General features: G+C 32.6%; 1 long non-coding RNA gene across 2 annotated transcripts in view; it reads right to left on the bottom strand.

The window, feature by feature from the left end:
* Nucleotides 1–19,040, bottom strand: part of LOC102158358 (uncharacterized) — a 166,919-nt gene extending 147,879 nt beyond the window's left edge. The window contains exons 1-2 of one of the 2 annotated variants that reach the window (XR_014812610.1): nt 18,957–19,040; nt 1,112–1,290 (exon numbers count right to left, since the gene is read on the bottom strand). This is a non-coding gene — a long non-coding RNA (uncharacterized LOC102158358). The remainder of the gene's footprint in view (nt 1–1,111; nt 1,291–18,956) is intronic. The other variant, XR_002346685.2, reaches the window with a different exon arrangement.
* Nucleotides 19,041–19,704: the final 664 nt, after the last annotated feature.

Here is a 19,704-nt window from a genome sequence, read left to right as displayed (position 1 = left end):
ATTGTAAATGAATCAAAAGAAAGCAAAAATAGCTCTTTTAATTTCAAACAAAGCATATTTCAAAAAAGTAATATATCCAAAAAAAGAAGTTCCTAACATAATGATTAAAGGGGTCAATTATCCAGCAAGACAATTCTAAGTCTGTATGTACCTAAGAACAGACCATCACAGTAGACGAAACAAAAATTGATAAAACCAAAAAAGGGATAGGCAAATTTAGTACACTTGTGACTTCAACACACCTCTTTCAGTAATATCAAGCAGGCAGAAAGTCAGTAAGGATATAGTTGACTGAACAAGATTATATATCAACTCAATCTAATTGACATTTATATAATAGCTCTTCCAACAATAGCAGAACACTCATTCTTTTTAAACTCACAGGGAACAATCACCAGGATGGACCACATTCTGTGCCATAAATCACACCTTAACAAATTTAAATGCTACAAGCCATACAAAGTATGTTCTCAGACTACAGAAGAATTTAACCAGAAATTATTAAAAGACAACTGGAAAATTGCTAAATATGTGGAGATCAAGCAACACACTTTATATAACACAAAGAGCAAAAGAAGACTCGAGAAATGTTAAAATATTTTAAACTAAATTATATAAAAATGCAAATACAAAATTTATTGCATGCAGCAAAAATAGCACTTAGAGGAAAGCTTATAGCATTATATTCATATATGAGAAATAAATATAAAAGTCTATAATCTGTGCTTCCATCTTAGGGCATTAGAGAAAGGAACATTATTTAAGACTACAGCAAGCATTAGAACAATACAATTAGAGAAGAAATTAATGATATTGAAAATAAAACAATAGCAAATAAAAATATCAATGAAACCAAAAGCTGAGTATTTGAAAGAGCAATGAAATTGATAAATCTCTAGTTAGACTGAACAAGGAAAAAAAAAGAGGAAACACAGATTACTAATATTAGAAATGAAATAGAGGTTAACACTACTGTTCCTATGTACATTAAACATAAAATAAAATAATATGATATGCAAACTCTATGGCTACAAATTTGTAACTTAGATGAAATAGACTAATTTCTTAAAAGATACACTACCAAAACTTAACACAGTGAGGTCATACCTACCAGATTACCCATAGTATTCAACTTTCCACAACAGGAGGACCCTTGAAACCCACGTAGAGGCCACACCTAGAGCATGTATCTCTGGTGACCAGACGAATGTATGCTTCTGGGACACCTAAGATGGTTCCTATAAAGACCACTTCTCAAAGGCCAGGAAATGTAGCCAAATTCCAAATGTACTGCAATAAAAAGAATAATTAAAAAAATGAGGTGACAGATAAATATAAACTAAGGATAAAACCCCAGAAAAACTAAGTGAAGTGGAGATAAGTAATATACACAATAAAGAGTTCCAGGTCATCCCACTCCCTCCTCCTTATGATGGAGCATGACAATGGGATAAAAAAGAATGTATACATGTATGTGTAACTGGGTCACCATGCTGTACAGTAGGAAAAAAATATTGTATTGGGGAAATAACAATTTCAAAAATTAAATAAATAAATAAAAAGAGTTCCAGGTCATGATCTTAAAAATGAGCAAAGACTTAAGAGCATATTGGATGAATTGAGTGGGAAGTTAGAATTTTTTAGCAAAGCATTAGAAAATATAAATGAGAACAAAATATATGAATAATACAATTGCTGAAATAAATTAACTAGAAGAAATTAATTCACTAAAGAGGAACATATCCATGAGGTGGAAGACAGTAGTGGAATCCACTGCAGCTGAAGAGAAAAGGAAGAAAAATAATAAAAGTAAATGGAGATAGTTTCAGATACTTTGAGGGCAACAAAAAAGCATACTAATAATTGCATTATGGGGGGTCTTAGAAGGAGAAAAGAGAGGGGAAAAAAAAGGAGCAAAAAACATGTTTGAAGACATAATGGCTGAAAACTTCCTAACCTGGGAAAGGAAATAGACATCCAGGTCCAAGAAGCAAACAGAGTCTCAAATAGGATCAACCCAAAAAGGACCAAACAAGACATACTGTTATTAAAATGGCAAAAATTCAAGATAAAGATAGAATATTAAAACAGAGAGGAAAAAGCAATGTTATATGTGTGAGAACTCGAATAGCACTATTGGCTGACATTTTAGCAGAAACTCTATTAAGCCAGAAGGGAGTGGTACAATATATATTTAAAATGATGAAAGGGAGAAACATACAATGAAGAATATTCTACCCAGAAAGGATTTCATTCAAATACGATGGAACAAAATTTTTCAGACAAGGAACAACAAAGATTTCCACATCAGCAAACCAGATTTACAGGGAATGTTAAGGGCACTTCTCTAAATGAAAAAGCAAATATATATACATATATATATGTATATATATTTATGTATACATGGAAAATTCTCAATAGTAAAGACAAATACATAATAAAGTTAGTTTTAGAAAACAAAAAAAAGTAAAACATGATGTCCAAAATATTAGATGCGTGTTGGTTAAAATGGAGAGTTGTTAAAGTGTGGTTCAATTTCAGGGATCAGCGACTTACACAAGTAATATATAGACTCCTACATATAAATGTTATGGTTACCACAAACTAAAAACTTTTAATAGATATATACAAAAAAGAGAAAAAATTGAGATCTAATATTAAAGATAGTTATCACATCACAAGGGAAAAGAGCAAGTAGGAAACAGAAAAAGAACTGCAAAACAACTCAAAATCAATTCAAAAAAGGCAATAAATACACATTTATCAAATACTGCTTTAAATGTCAACGGAATTAATGTTCCAATCAAAAAACAGTGGTTGAATGGGTGCCAAAATAAGACTCTAACATATGCTGCCTAGAATATATTCACTTCAAAACCTAAATACACACAGAAACTGAAACTGAGAGGAGGGAAAAAGTATTCCAAAAATGGAAATGAAAAGAAAGGCAAAATAGAAATAATTATAGTAGACAAAATAGATTTTAAAGCAAAGACTGAAAAGACATTACATGATAATCAAGGGGTGACTCTAAGCAGTTATAACAATTGCAGATATACATATGCTCTACACAGATGCACATAAATTCATAAAGCAAATATTAATAGGCAATTGAAAAAGCAACAATAACACAGTAATATTGGGGACTTTAACATCCCAGTTACATCAAATGATAGAAAAAAAATCAATGAAACACTGGCCTTTAATGTCACATTAGACCAAGAGGACTTAATAGATATATATAGAATATTCTATCAAGAAGTAGCAGATACACATTCTTTTCAAGTGCACATGAAAACATTCTTTGGGATAGATGAATCACATGCTAGGCCATAAAACAAATTTCAGGAAATTTAAGATAACTGAAATCATAGCAAGTATCTTTTTTGACCATAATGCTATGGTATTAGAAATCAACTACAACAAAAGAACTGTAAAAAAACAAACACATGGAGGCAAAGCAATATGCTACTAAACAACCAACAGATAACTGAGGAAGTTAAAGAAATAAAAAATAACTTGAAACAAGTGAAAACACAAACACAGACAGACCTCAAACCAAATCTATGGAAAATAGCAAAATAATTTTTAAGAGGGGAGTTTATAGTATCACAAGCCTACTTTTAAAAAAATCTGACTTAGATTACCTAGACTTATACCTAAAGAAACAAGGTAATGAAAAACAAAACCCAAAGGTAGTAGAAAGAAATAAACCATAATGATCAGAAAAGAAATAAATGAAATAGAGACTTAAACAGTAGAAAAGACCAGTGAAACGAAGAGCTGTTCATTGAAAATATAAATTGACTTACCTTTAAGGGGGGCGGGAGGAGAAGGCTCAAATCAATAAAAGATAAATGCAAGATAAGTTACAACTGACACCACAGAAAGATCAAAGATCAAAAGAAGAATACTATGAACAACTACATGCCAAAAATGGGTAACCTAGAAAAGACAAGCTCTTAGAAATGCACAGTCTAAGACTCCCAAAACTCAAAATGTGCCAAGACCGAATCAGGAAGAAATAAAAAATATGAATGGACCAATCAACAGAAAAGAAATTCAATAAATGATAAAACCACTCTTAACAAACACAAAGTCCAGCCACTCTTAACAAACACAAAGTCCAGGACCACATGACTTCACAAGTGAATTCTACCAAACATTTAGAGAAGAGTTAACACCTATTTTTCTCAAACCATTCCACAAAATTGCAGAGGAAGGACTGCTTCCAAACTCATTCTGTGAAGTCAAAATAACCCTCGTACTAAAACTAGACAAATAGATCACACACATATATATGAAAATTATAGGCCCATATCAGAGATGCACATGAATACAAACATCCTCAACAAAATTTTAGCAAACTGAATTAAATAATACATTAAAAGGATCATACACTACCATCAAGTGGGGTTTTCCTAAGGGATGTAAATATGGTTCAATATCTGCAAAACACCACATTAACAAATAAAGGAGAAAAAAAATACGATCATCTCAATATATGCAGAAAAACTTTTTTAACAAAACTCAATATCAATTTATGAAAAGACTTTCAACAATGTATTGAAGGAATATATGTCAACATAACAAAGGCCATATGTGACAAGCCCACAGCTAACATCATACTCAATGGTGAGAAGCTGAAATTATTTCCTCTAAGACCAGGATCAAGACAAAGTTGCACACTCTTGCCATGTTTATTCAGCATAGCATTAAATGTCCTACCTGCATCAATCAAACAATACAAAGAAATATAAGAAATCCAAATTAGAAAAAAAAGTAGTAAAACCATCATTATTTGTAGTAACATGATACTATACATATAAAATCCAAAAGATGACACCGAAAACTACTGGGACCTAATGCATTTGGTAAACCTGCAGGACCCAAAATGTATAGAAATCTGTTGCATTTATATACGCTAACAATAAACCATCAGAAGAGAAATTAAGAAAACAATCTCTTTTTAATTGCATCAAGAAGAAAAAAAATATTTAGAATAAGTCTAAATAGGAAGAAAAAACCTATACTTGTAAAGTCATGAGAAACTGATGAAAGAAATTGAAGGTGGCACAGCATATGGAAAGAAATACCATGCTCATGGACTAAAGAATTAACATTGTTAAATTGACTGATCTACTCAAGGTGACAATGATATATATGGTATTTTTACCACTGATATATATGATATTTTCAGTAGAACCAGAACATAATTTTAAAATGTATATGGAAAGCCCAAAGACCATGGATAGTCACAAAAATCTTGAGAAAGAAAAAAAAAAGCTGGACATATCAAACCTGGAGGTATAACGCTCCCTGATTTTAAACTCTATTACAAAGCTACAGTCATCAAGACCCTATAGATGCTGGCATAAAAACACACACACATCAATGGAATAGAATAGAGACCCCTAAAATGAACCCACACTTATAAGGTTTATTAATCTATGACAAAGGAGGCAAAAATAATGGTGGAAAGAATAAAGGGAGAAAGATGGCCTCTTCAATAACCAGTGTTGCGATACCAGGATGGCTACATGCAAAAAAGTCAAATGCAATACTCTATTATACTGTTCACAAAAATGAATTCAAAATGGATTAAAGACTTAAATGTAAAACCTTAAACCATATAACTTCTAGAAGAAAACATAGGCAGTAGACTCTGACACCTGCCTAAGATTTTTTTCTGGGTATGTCTCCTTAGGCAATCAAAGAAAAGAAAGAAAACTAACAAATATGACTACAACATAAAAAGCTTCTGCACAACAAAGGAAACTATCAACAAAACAAGATAGATGCCTATTGAAAGGAAGAAGATATTTGAAACTATGTATCCAATAAGGGGTTAATATCTTAGCTATATAAAAACTCATACAACTCAACATCAAAAAATCAAACAACCTGATTTAAAAGTGGGCAGAGAATTTGAATATTCATTTTCCAAAAAAGACACACAGACAGTCAACAGGCACATGAAAAGATGCTCAATGTCACTAATCAGGGAAATGAAAATCAAAACCACAAGACATTTCATATTTCATCTGTCAGAATATCTATCATCAAGAAAAACAACAAACAGTAAGTATTGGTGAGGATGTTGAGAAAAGGGGATCCTCATGTACTGTTGGTTAAAATGTAAACTGGTACAACCACTACTAATAATAGTAGGATGATTGCCTTTAAAAATGAAAAACGGAAGTATCATATCCAGCAATTCCACTGATATATCTGAAGAAAATTAAGACATTAATTCAAAAATATATATACACTCCCATGTTCATTACAGCAATATTTACAAAGGCCAAGGTATGGAAGGAACCTACATGCCATCATCAAATGATAAAGAAGATGTGTAAAAAAAAAAAAGTATATATTTATATATATATAAAATCTCTACACACACACAATGGAATATCACTCAACCATAAGAAATGAAATCTTGCCATTTGTGACAAAATGGATAGAACTAGAGGGTATTATGCTAAGTGAAGTCAGTCAGAGAAAGTAAAATATTATTTCACTTATATGTGGACTTTAAAAAAAACAGACATAACAAAACAAACAAGTATAGATACAAAGAAAAAAAGAGTAGTTGCCAAAGGAGAGGGGTGGAGTGAATAAAGTCAGTTAAAGGAGAGGGGTGGAGTGAATAAAGATACATTTGAGGGAGATTAATATGTACAAACTTCTAGTTGCAAAAATAAATGAGTCACAGGTATGAAATACATAACATGAGAAATATCGGTAACCATGTAGTATTTTGGATTTTGACAGATCATAACTGGAATTGTCATGTGTTTAAAACATACAGAAATATCAAAACTAAGAGTATTGTTGGTCAAATATACTTTAAAAACAAACTCAGAAAGAGATTGGACTTGTGGCTACCATAAGCAAGACGAACTGGATGAAGGCAGACAAAAAGTATTAACTTCCAGTTAAAAGGTAAAAAAGTACTAGGGATGTAATGTACAACATGATAAATATAATTAACATTGCTGTATATTATAAATGAAAATTTTTAAGAGCAAATCTTGAGTTCTTATCACAGGAAAGTACTTTCTTCTATGTACTTAGTTTGCACCTATATAAAACAATGGGTGTTCACTAAACTTATTGAAATAATCATTTCATGATGTATACAAGTCAAATCACGGCATACATCTTAAATTATGGAATTCTATCTGTCAATTAAATCTCAAAACTGAAAAAATATACAATTAGAAATATGTACAGTGAATAGGCATTTATTTTAAAAATGAGTCAATGATTAACAACCTCCGCAAAGATAAAGCTCCAGGTCCAGATGGTCTCACTGGTGAATTTTTCTGAACACATAAATAAATGATTTCAATTCTCCTCAATGTCTTTTAGAAAACAGAAACAGGAAGAACTCTTTCTGTCTCATTTTATGAGGCCAGCATACCGTACTTATAAAAGAAAGAAGTAATAGAGACTGTTGATGAACACAGATTCAGAACTTTGGTACAAAATATCATCAAATCAAATTCAACAATGTTAAAAAGAATTATGTACCAATAATTATGATTTACTCCAGGTATGTAAGGCTGTTTCAATATTTGAAAAATCAATGTAATTGACTACAGTAGGATAAAGGAGATAAATTGTATGATCATATTGGTTAATTCAGAAAAAAAACAACATTTGAAAAATCCCTAATTCCTTTCAGAATTAAAACCACTGAAATTAGTATTTTATTTGTTTTCTTTTTACAGCCGCATCTGTGGCATATGGACGTTCCTGGCTAGGCGTCCAATCAGAGCTGCAATGGCCATGGCAGCACCAGATCCTAGTGACATCTATGACTACACTGCAGCTTGTGGTAATGCAGGATCCTTAATCCACTGAGCAAAGCCAGGGGTGGAACCTGCATCCTTATAGACACTATGTTGGATTCCTAACCCACTGAGCCACAAAGGGAACTCCTGAAATTGGTATTTTAAAAATACTATTTACCATAGCACCAACAAATGAAAGTTTTGAATATAACTGACACAAAGCATTTACAGATTTTACATGTGGAAAACTTTAAAACTCTGATTAAAGCAATCAAAATATATCTAAACATATAAAGGGATATCCCATGTGCATGGATTGGAAAATTTAACATTGTTATTATGTCGATGCTTTCCACATTGATCTATATATTCCTTGAAATCATATTAAAAATCCCAGTTAGTCATTTTTAGATATCAACAAGATCTAAAGTTTCTATGAAAAGGCAAAAGTCCTATGATAGCCAACATACTGAAGAAGAATATAGTTGGGGACTCAGAATATATGTTTTTAAGATTTATTATAAAACTATAATTTGTAACACAGGATAATACTGGTAAATAAATAGACTTCCATTCTAATGGAGCAGAATCAAGAACACAGAAATAGATTCTTTTAAATATAGCCAACTGATCTTTGATAAAGGAGCCAATCAAACTTAATGAAGAAAAAGGATGGTCTTTGAAGACATGGTGTGGAACAGGTGAGCATCCATAGGTCAAAAATGTAAACCTAGACACAGACCTTACATCTTTCCCAATAGTTTACTCAAAATGGATCACCAGTCTAAGTGTAAAATGCAAAACTACGAACCCTCTGAAAGAAAGCATAGGGGAAGACAGCTATACTTACCACTATAACAACAATGTGGAAACAAAACTTGGGGGGAAACTTTAGGTAACCTTGGGTTTGGTGACGAGTTTTTGAATATAATGCCAAAGCTTAATCCATAAAGAAAAATTGGTCAAGTTGAACCTTATTAAAATTAAATACTTCTTTGTTAAAGATACTATAGTGAGAATTAAAAAATCAACCCACAGACTTGAATATTCACAAAACATATAAACGATAATGCACTGGTTTCTAAAACCTTCATAAAACTTTAAACTTGATAAGAAAACAAAAACTCAACATAAAAACCGACAGGAGATTTTAACAGACAACTTGGAAACTATGCAGAAAGAAAACATAAACAAATGAAAATATGCTCAACTTCATTGGTCACTATGCAAATTCAAATTAAAATATAAGAATGATTAGATCCCAAAATATAAAAATAAAAAAAGCTGACGATACCTAACACTAACGCTGGTGAAGAGGCAAAGCAACAGGTAATCTTATATTGCTGGTGGTAATGCAGATTGGTAGTCACATTGAAAGACATTTTGGCAGTTTCTTACAAAGGGAAACATATTCTTATCATTTGATCCAACAATCATTCCCAGCTTTTTATCCAACTTAATTGAAAATCTGTATCCACACAAAACCCTGAATGTGAATGTTTATAGCAGCAGCTTTATTCATTATTGCAAAACTAGAAACAACTAAGAAGCCTTTCAATAGTTTCATGAAGAAAGAAACTGTGATAACTATACAACAGAATATCATTCAGTGATAAAAAGCAAATGAGCTATCAATCCACAAAAAGACATGATTGAATCTTAAGTTTATATTTCTGTGTGAAAGCAGTTATTTTGAAAAGGCTACATATGGTAAGACTCCAAGTACATGACAATCTGTAAAAGACAAAACTAACATTCAATATATCAGTAGTTCTAGGGGCCTAGGGAGGTGGGAAGAGGGTTTGAATATGAGAAACAGGGACTTTGGGGCACAGTGAAATTATACTTCATAACATTTTAATAGTGGACATATTGACATTATGCATAAAACTTCACAGCACATAGAAGGGACCTTAATATGTGCAAATGAAGATATCATTTAGGAGATTGAGGGATTTCAGGATAAAGTGAAGAACATGACAAAATAATCTAACTGAATTACAAATGCATTTGGAAAAACTAATTGAAGTTGGGTGTGAGGGGAAGGTGCTACCTAAGTAACTGTAAAAATGAATGGAGCACTAAATATCATTTTGATTTGGACTATCTCCTCAATGATATTTGTCTGTAAAATAGCCTTGGAAAACAGAGATACTATCTTCCTTTGGGTAAAGGGAATACATGTGTACTAGGCATTATAGTAAATATAGTTTCTCCCTCTGAGACAAAAATCAAGCAGGCTTACCACCTAAAATGAACCAGAGTCTCTAAGCTTGATGTTCTTATAACATGATCCCAAATCAGAAGACACCACTTGGCCCCCTTCCCATTACCTCATGGAAACTGGGACTGTGGCTACTGTTATTGCTGTGAGTAAAAAACACTGTGTGTCTAGGTTCATTATTATTACTATTTTTCCTCTGATGCATATGGATGCTCATTTGTTTTAGTACCATTTGTTCAAAGACCATGCTTTGTCTCTAACCCAAGAGTCCTATGCCAGCATCTGGAAACTGTCCCAGATTAACTACTTAAATCTGAAGTAGTATAAGATCTTTAGATGCATAGCTAGATAAACATGGTTATTAACTAGCTTGAATTTCAATAAATTAGAGAAACTTTTGATGCAAAGAACCAAAGTACATGTTATGGGTCTCATTCAGTAGTCTCTGTGAACCAGATATATTCCTTAAACTTCCACATGTATTATTAAGAATCACCTAGCAATGGCAACCAGAGAAGAAAAAGAAATAAAAGGAATCCAAATTGGAAAAGACAAAGTAAAATTATCACTGTTTGCAGATGTAATGATACTATACCTAGAAAATCCTTAAGACAGCACCAAAAAACTTTTAGAACTCATCAATGAATTTGACAAAGTTGCAGGGTACAAAATTAATACACAGAAATCAATTACATTTCTATATACTAACAATGAAAGATAATAAAAAGAAATTAGGGAAACCATCCCATTTACCATCACATAAAAATACATAAGGTATCTAGAAATAAACCTACCCAAAGAGACAATAGACCTATACTCTGAAAACTCTAAGACACTGATGAAATAAATGAAAGACAACACAAACAGATGGAAAGATATACCATGCTCCTGGATTGGAAGAATCAATATTGTCAAAATGACTATACTACCCAAGACAATCTACAGATTCAATGCAATCCCTATCAAATTACCAAGGACATTCTTCACAGAACTAGGAAAAAATATTTTAAAATCTGTATGAAAACATAAAATACTCTGAATAGCCAAAGCAATAATGAAAAAGAAAAATGGAAATGCAGGACTCAGGCTCCCTGACTTCAGATAATACTACAAAGCTACAGTTATCAAAACAATATGGTACTGGCACAAAAACAGAAATATAAATCAATGGAACAGAATAGAAAGCCTAGGAATAACCCCAAGTGCCTACGGTCAATTAATCTATGACAAAGGAGGCAAGAACATACAGTGTTAAGAAACAAAGTCTCTTCAGTAAGTGTAACTTGAAAAACAGGGTGGCTACATGTAAAAGAATGAAATTAGAACACTATCTAACACCATACACAAAAATAAATTCTAAATAGATTAAATACCTGAATATAAGGTGGGATACTATAAAACTCCTAGACAAAAACATAGGCAGAATGCTTTTTAAGATAAATCACTGCAACATCTTTTTTGATTCACCTCCTAGAATAAGGTCAATAAAAACAAAAATAAACCAATGAGGCCTAATTCAACTCAAATGCTTTTGCACAGCCAAGGAAACCATTAAAAAAAGAAAAGACAACCCACAGAATGGGAGAAAAATCTTTTCAATGTGCAAAGACAAGGGCTTAATCTCCAAAATATACAAAAAACTCATACAACTCAACAACAAAAAAAGAAAACAACTCAATTGAAAAAAGGGCAGACTAAAGTAGACATTTCTCCAAAGAATACATACAGATGGCCAACAGGTACCTGAAAAAATGTTCAAAATCATTAATTATTAGAGAAATGCAAATCAAGACTATATAATGAGGTACCACTTCACACTGGTCAGAATGGCCATTATTAACAAGTCAACAAATAGCAAATTCTGGAGAGAATGTGGAGAAAAGAAAATTCTTCTTCACTGTTGGTGGGAATGTAGATTGGTACAACCACTATGGAAAACAGTATGGAAAAAACTTAGACAACTAAATACAGAACTACCATATAATCAAGAAATCCCACTGCTTGGCATACATCTGGATAAAACATTCATTCAAAAAGGTACATTCACCCTTATGTTCATTTCAGTGCTATTCACAATAGCCAAGACATGGAAGCAAACTAAATGTCCATTGACAGATGAATGGATTAAGAAGATGTGGGACATATATACCATGGAATACTGCTCAGCCATAAAAAGGACAAAATAATGCCATTTGCAGTAATCTGATTGCAACTAGAGATTCTCATACTAAATGAACTTAGACAAAAACATATATCATATGATATCACTTATACGTACCTTCAAATATTTTGGAATAGAAAAGAGAGATTTAGGTTCACTGTCCACCAAAAATATAAAGCCCCAATTGACTTAGTTTTACTTGACCTTGACTTCCTTTTGTAGGGAGACAAGTTGAATTTTGTCATTTTTCCCTGTTGTTTCATAGAGCCAATTTTACAGCCTTCTTTAAACATTGTTTCCCCGAAGTTCCCATTGTGGCACAGCAGAAATGAATCCTGCTAGGAACTACAAGGATGTGGGTTCAATCTCTGGCCTTGTTCAGTGGGTTAAGGATCTGGCGTTGCTCTGAACTGTGGTGTAGGTCACAGACACAGCTCAGATCCAGCGTTGCTATGGCTGTGGCATAGGCCAGCAGCTGTAGCTCCGACTGACCCCTAGCCTGGGAACTTCCACATGCCACTAGTGTGGCCCTAAAAAGCAAAAAAAAAGGAACCAACCCTCCCCCCAAAAAAAGTTTCCCAAAGTTCTTTAGTGATAGGAATCACCTGTGTAATTAAAAAAAATAAACACCTGGGAGAAAACCAAGGACTCATATCACAGGGAAGAGGCAATCTGAAAAGCTATACATTTAACAAATGCCACAAATGATTCTCATCACAAAGGCAACTTTATCTCATCTGCAAATAGTGATAGTTTTACTTCTTCCTTTCCAATTTGGATTCCTTTTATTTCTTTTACTTCTCTGATTGCCATGGTTAGGACTTCCAAAACTATGTTGAATAGTAGTGGTGAGAGCAGACATCCTTGTCTTGTTCCTGATCTCAGCGGGAATGCTTTCGGCTTTTCACTGCTGAGAATAATGTTTGCTGTCAGTTTGTCATATGTGGCCTTTATTATGTTGAGGTAGGTTCCCGCTATGCCCACTTTCTGAAGGGTCTTTATCAGAAATTGGTGTTGGATTTTGTCAAAGGCTTCTTCCGTGTCTATTGAGAGAATCATATGGTTTTTATTCTTCAGTTTGTTAATGTGGTGTATCACACTGATGGATTTGTGGATATTGAAGAACCCTTGCATCCCTGTGATAAATCCCACTTGATCATGATGTACAATCCTTTTAATGTATTGTTGGATTAAGTTTGCTAGTAATTTGTTGAGGATTTTTGCATCAATGTTCATCAGTGAAATTGGCCTGTAGTTTTCTTTTTTTGTGGTATCTTTGAGCTCATCCATGAATTTGGCAAAGTTGCAGGATACAAAATTAATACACAGAAATCAATGACATTTCTATACATTAACAATAAAAGAGCAGAAAGAGAAATTAGGGAAGCAACCCCCCTTACCATCACATAGAAAAGAATAAAATACCTAGGAGTAAGCCTACCTACAACAGACAAAAGACCTGTACTCTGAAAACTGTAAGACACTGATGAAAGAAATCAAAGATGATACAAACAGATGGAAAGACATACCATGCTCTTGGATTGGAAGAGTCAATATTATCAAAATGGCTATAGGACCCAAGGCAATCTACAAATTCAATGCAATCCCTATCAAATTACCAAGGACATTTTTTCACAGAACTAAAATGAAATATTTTAAAGTTAAGGCCCAGAATATCCAAAGACATCCTGAAAAAGAAAAATGGAGCTGGAGGAATCAGGCTCCAGGACTTCAGACTATACTACAAAGCACAATCATCAAAACGGTATGGTACTGGCACAAAGACAGAAATAAGGATCAGTGGAACAGGATAGAAAGCCCAGAATTAAACCCACACACCTACAGCCAACTAATCTATGACAAAGGAGGCAAAAATATACAATGGAGAAAAGACAGCCTGTTCAATAAGTGGTGGTGGGAAAACTGGACAGCCACATGGAAAAGAACGAAATTAGAACACTCCCTAACATCATACACAAAAATAAACTCCAAATGGATTCAAGACCTAGATATAAGACCAGACACTGTAAAACTCTTAGAGGAAAACATATGCCACTCTCTTACATAAAAGACAGCAACATCTCAGATCTACCTCTTGAGTACTGACAGTAAAAACAAAAATAAATAAATGGGACCTAATCAAACTTAAAAGTTTCTGCACAGCAAAGGAAATTCTAAACAAAATAAAAGACAACTGACAGAATGGGAGAAAATCTTTGCAAGTGAATCAACTGACAAGGGATTAATCTCCAAAATTTAGAAACACCTTCTGCAGCTCCATTCCAAAAAAACAAACAACCCCATCCAAAAATGGGCAGAAGATCTAAATAGACAGTTCTCCAAAGAAGACATAGATGGCCACAAAACACATGAAAAGATGTTCAACATCACTCATTATTAGAGAAATGCAAATCAAAACCACTCTGAGGTACCACCTTACACCAGACAGAATGGCCATCATCCAAAAGTCTCCAAACAAGAAGTGCTGGAGAGGGTGTGGAGAAAAAGGAACCCTAGTACACTGTTGGGATTGTAAACTGGTGCAACCACCATATAAAACAGTATGGAGATTCCTCAGAATACTAAAAATAGAACTACCATTTGATCCAGCAATCCCACTCCTGGGCATCTATCCAGAGAAAACCACCACTTGCAAAGACACATATACTCTGATGTTCAGTGCAGCACTATTTACAATAGCCAAAACATGGAACCAACTTAAATGTCCATCAACAGAGGTGTGGATCAAGAAGACATGGTACATATACACAATGGAATATTACTCAGCCATTAAAAAGAACGAAATACCAGCATTTTTAGCAACATGGATGGATCTAGAAATTATCATGCTTAGTGAAGTCAGCCATACAATGAGACACCAACATCAAATGCTTTCACTGACATGTGGAATCTGAAAAAAGGACAGACTGAACTTCTTTGCAGAACAGATGCTGACTCACAGATGTTGACACACTTATGGTCTCTGGAGGAGACAGTTTGTGGTGTAGGGTACGTGCTTGGGTTATGGGATGAAAATCCTGTGAAATCAGATTGTTATGATCATTATACAACTACAGATGTGATAAATTCATTTGAGTAATAAAAAGAAAAAGAGGCAACTTCAGTAAGTACTTCTAAAAAAGTGCCAAAATGAAACCAAACATTAGAAATATCTTACCTCTAAAAGATTTCACCATTATTTGTGAATCTGTAAGGTACAGGCTTATTTTTCTTATACCTCGTGATCTGACACTCAGCCAATTTAGAAGAACTTAAAAAATTTTTGTGTTTTCCAGTGAGAGAAAACAATTTTTTAGCATTTGTGTACTTTTTCCTCCATTATTTATTTTACTGTTCTGTCAAGTTTTTCAAAACTTAGATTTTTGTAAAATATTGAGATCTATATATTTCATTTTTTCCTTCCATCCCTCATGCCCTTTTCACCTCAGAATTTAACTATGATATATAATACTCCATTCTACTTAAAATTAATGTTTTATATTATATGTAATTTATACTTTAATTTTATATGTATTCATATAAATAACTTTTTTCTCCCATTAGCTAGATGAAAATGCACAGATATCTATTGTTTATTGTACTGTAATAGTTCTTTCTACAACATAAAACTCAGAAAATAGGTTATAGATTAATGAGAGTTAGTGTGTGTAAAATGGATTCATTTTCTTTCAAAATAAAACAACATAATGAAAATTTAGACTAAAAATTTCCCAAAGTTGACACTAAAATAATAGAAAGCAACATTGCTGTATAGGCTTGTATAGTCTTCCTAATACACAGGAGAGTATTTACATTTGGTTAAATAGCTCACTAGGATCATTTACATTACAAAAATATGTGTGCTTGGTAAACTAACCCAGGATCAAAGAAACCACTCCACACCTGCCCTCCTCCCATCTCTGGAGGTAACAAGAGTTAATAATTTGGTCAGCTTTCTTCAGACATTTTTGTTGTATACTTACAGGCAAATATGTACACGTGCAATTGTTTTATTTTTCTTTGAGTGTAGTGTGGGCTGGAATTCTGAACTATTTTTTTAAACCATTCCTCAAATGAAAGAAACTGAAAGTTTGCACTAAAGGAAGATATCATTGAATTGTCTTGGAATTTAATAAGAGTATTTCTAGCATTTTACCAACAAAGTATAATATTTGTATCATATATTTAGGGTATATTTGACATTCCTATAATGACTTCTTTCCTATTCTTAGCTTGACAAGGTTTACAATGAATGATTATTTTGTTTATCAAACCATCATTTTTTATGTTAATCCTATAATATAGTGAATAGATTTCCAAATATAGACTTAATCGTGCAATCTTGAATTTCTCTCATTAAGATGTAATGTTTTCTAAATATCAATGAATTTAATTTGAAAATATTTCATGTAGTGTTTACATGTATATTCAAAATAAAATTCACCTATGGTTTTATTACATTCTAATTTTCTGCTATTTTTAAATCAAAGATAAAAAATATTTAGAAATTTCCCTCTAGCAGTTACTTTTTAAGAATTCTATTCACAGTCTACTGCTTGCAAATACTAAATGAAAACTCAATTTTACTCTCACAATTGTTTCTTAAATCACAAAAGTATAAGGTCAAAAAGTGTTTTCATTTTAAAGTATAATGCCAGTAAGATTCTCCTTCTAATTAACCTGCATATTTATGTTGAAAGGTTCAGTATTTTCTTCAAAACCATAGATTAAAAAATATTCCAAAGAACGTATCTAAATAGAAATAACTTATATTAATCTTACATATAGTTGGGTTCTTTAAATCAGAAATTATGAGGTTTTCTTCAGCTGTGGGAAATTATCTTTACAATTTCACCAATTATATTTTTGTCAATGTTTTTACTGCTTTCTAGAGATCCAAAGAGATGCATTGTTAAAATTGCTGGTTTTTACCTACCATATCTTTAAAGTTTTCTTTGTCACTTTCTGTTTTGTTTGCAATTTTGTAACATAGTCCCAGAAAGTTTTTCGGCTGATCTTCTAACTCAAAAATTTGATCATATATTCTATTTTTAATTGCAAAATCCATCTGAGTTTTAAGATTTTTGCATAGCATTCAGTTACTGTTTTATAGACATTTCCTTATCCCTTATAAAGCACTAATTAAACAACAAAAAAGTTCCATTTTTCCATTAACTTTTTGGATTGTTTTTTTAAGAAAAGCTAAGTTACCAAATTGACTTAAAACTTAGTGTGTACTTCATAATATATCCAAAGAAGAAACAAGGATTGTCAAAGATTTGCTAATAAAAATACTACAGGTAATAGAGATTTAAAGGTATCGCCTATATCTAAGTTTAAAATCCGAATCTCATAATTTTATGATATTTAAACTAATATAGAGATAAAGCTTACTAAATTATTTTGAAGCAATACCCATTATTAAAAACTTACAGAACATAAGAAAATATAGACTTTTATAACATATAAAGATGTCAAATATCTAGTAAACCAATAGCATATTGAATACAGATATGAAATGAAAAATACACCATGGCCACATTGCTCTCATCTCACAAATGCTAAGAATGTTCAAAATTAGGATATAAATTACTATGCATTTTTACATTAACAGCTTAAAGAAGAAAATCAATGTCATATCAAGTCATTTAATAAAAACAGCTGACACCTTTCAGAAGTACATAAAAAATTCTGGATAAATTATATAAAGAACTTGTCTTAATATAATTACACAATAAGGAGAAACTATCTTAATTGGTTGCAAACATTAACGTAAGAACACTTTCTGGGCTCAAACATGTCTCCCCCACTTTCTAGCTTTAGTATTTTGGGAAAATCATTGAACGTTCTGTGCCTCAGTTTTTTCATGATATTCTTGGGGGAAATTTAAAGAAGTAATACATGTAAAATGTTTACAACACCCTAGCACATAGTAGCACTATTAAGTTTCGGATGTTGTTATTATTATTTTTCACCACTGAAGACAAGGACATGTCATTTGATGGCTGCTGTCAACACTCTAATTTTATCTAAAGATTAGCTAATGTTCATCTTCATCTTACAAGATGAAGAAAGGAACTGCACATACTGAAAAATGAGCCAACTATTACAAGTATTAAAAGATATCTGGTGCTCCCTTCGGCAACACATATAATAAAACAAGATATCTGTATGGTGGTTAATATTATGGTAAATAAACAGGGAAAAGTGATTCTATGCCTGAAATAGTTGAAAAATGTGAAAAAGAGGGCACTCTCTTTCACTGGAGATATGACTTTTTACTTCTAAGTACAAATATAAGACATATACAAGATCTATGTGTCAAAAACCAGAAAAAAACTGGTATGTGTATACACACACACACATAGTACATAAATAATTCAGAAATATGTTTAGTTAGTGCATGAGATGACTCAATAATTTGAAGAGGTAACTTCCGCCAAAATTAATAAGTGCATTCAGTGCAATTACAATCAAATTCCCAATTTGGGGGTTACTACAGATTGCTTACAAATTTCACTTGATAGAGTCGCTAAAACTATTTTTAATAAGAACAAAAGGGAGAAATCCAAATTTAACCAGAACAGAAGGATCATGTCTAAGATCAACTGTAGTAGATAAGCCTGTCCTGCTTTGAATCAGTGAATACTATAAAGACTTGTGAATCCTAAAAAGGAAATTTAATGTTAGATGGCATTGAATAATTGTCAATTCTTAAGCATAGCATTGACATTTTTGAGATCCCAAGATTAAAAAATTAAACATCTACCTTCAAAATATGGAGTCAATCCCAAAGGCTAAGGAATCCCCAAATCAAGCTGCTAACATATTACACCAGAATAACCTAGGTTATATAGTCACGGAGTTACCGCGAGACTTGCTGTCAGACTTTCCCACAGGGGAATGTGGTAATCTGCCTTAATAGCCCTCCTGGTGATGCCAAGGAACAGAGCTTTAGCTCTCAGAGGTTGTCATTCATGAGAATCACCTGAAGGATTGGTAGAAAATGTAGATTGCCAAGTTCCTCCCCAAAGATTCTGCCTCAAGAGATCTAAGCAGGACACTAGGACTCGAAAATCGGCAATTTAAATTGGAGCAGTAAACTCTACACGAAATATAGCTTTATATTATCATTTGACTAATAGTAATTTTAATTGTAAATTCTATCTCCAAGTTAAATGTGGTAACTATGTGCAGACAAAATTAACTCAGGGAAGGATTATGGGTGGGTTTAGGAGCAATTCTAATAATGTGGGTCCATGGTTATTAGAAACAGGTGATTCTATCTAGACTGGTTTTAAGGGTTTGGATAGAATTTATAGCATTTGGTAACTAGCATCACCAGTGAGAAGGAGATGTCAAATATGGAAATCAGTGATGAAGTCAGAAGAACAGGCAGGTTTGGGGAGGTAAACAAACATTTGTGTTAGGTTTATAACTTTATCAGTTAACAGAGATGAATAGGTATAAAAGGTCCCAAGAAATGGAAGGCCATCTTTAAAAGAATAGAAATAACA

This window comes from Sus scrofa, chromosome 8 (assembly GCF_054392235.1).
Source record: "Sus scrofa isolate SSC_HxYL_T2T_F1_AM1 chromosome 8, Sscrofa_HxYL_maternal_Yorkshire_Landrace_v2.0, whole genome shotgun sequence".
Taxonomy (NCBI): Eukaryota; Metazoa; Chordata; class Mammalia; order Artiodactyla; family Suidae; genus Sus; species Sus scrofa.
This window is presented reverse-complemented; position numbering and strand designations above follow the sequence as displayed.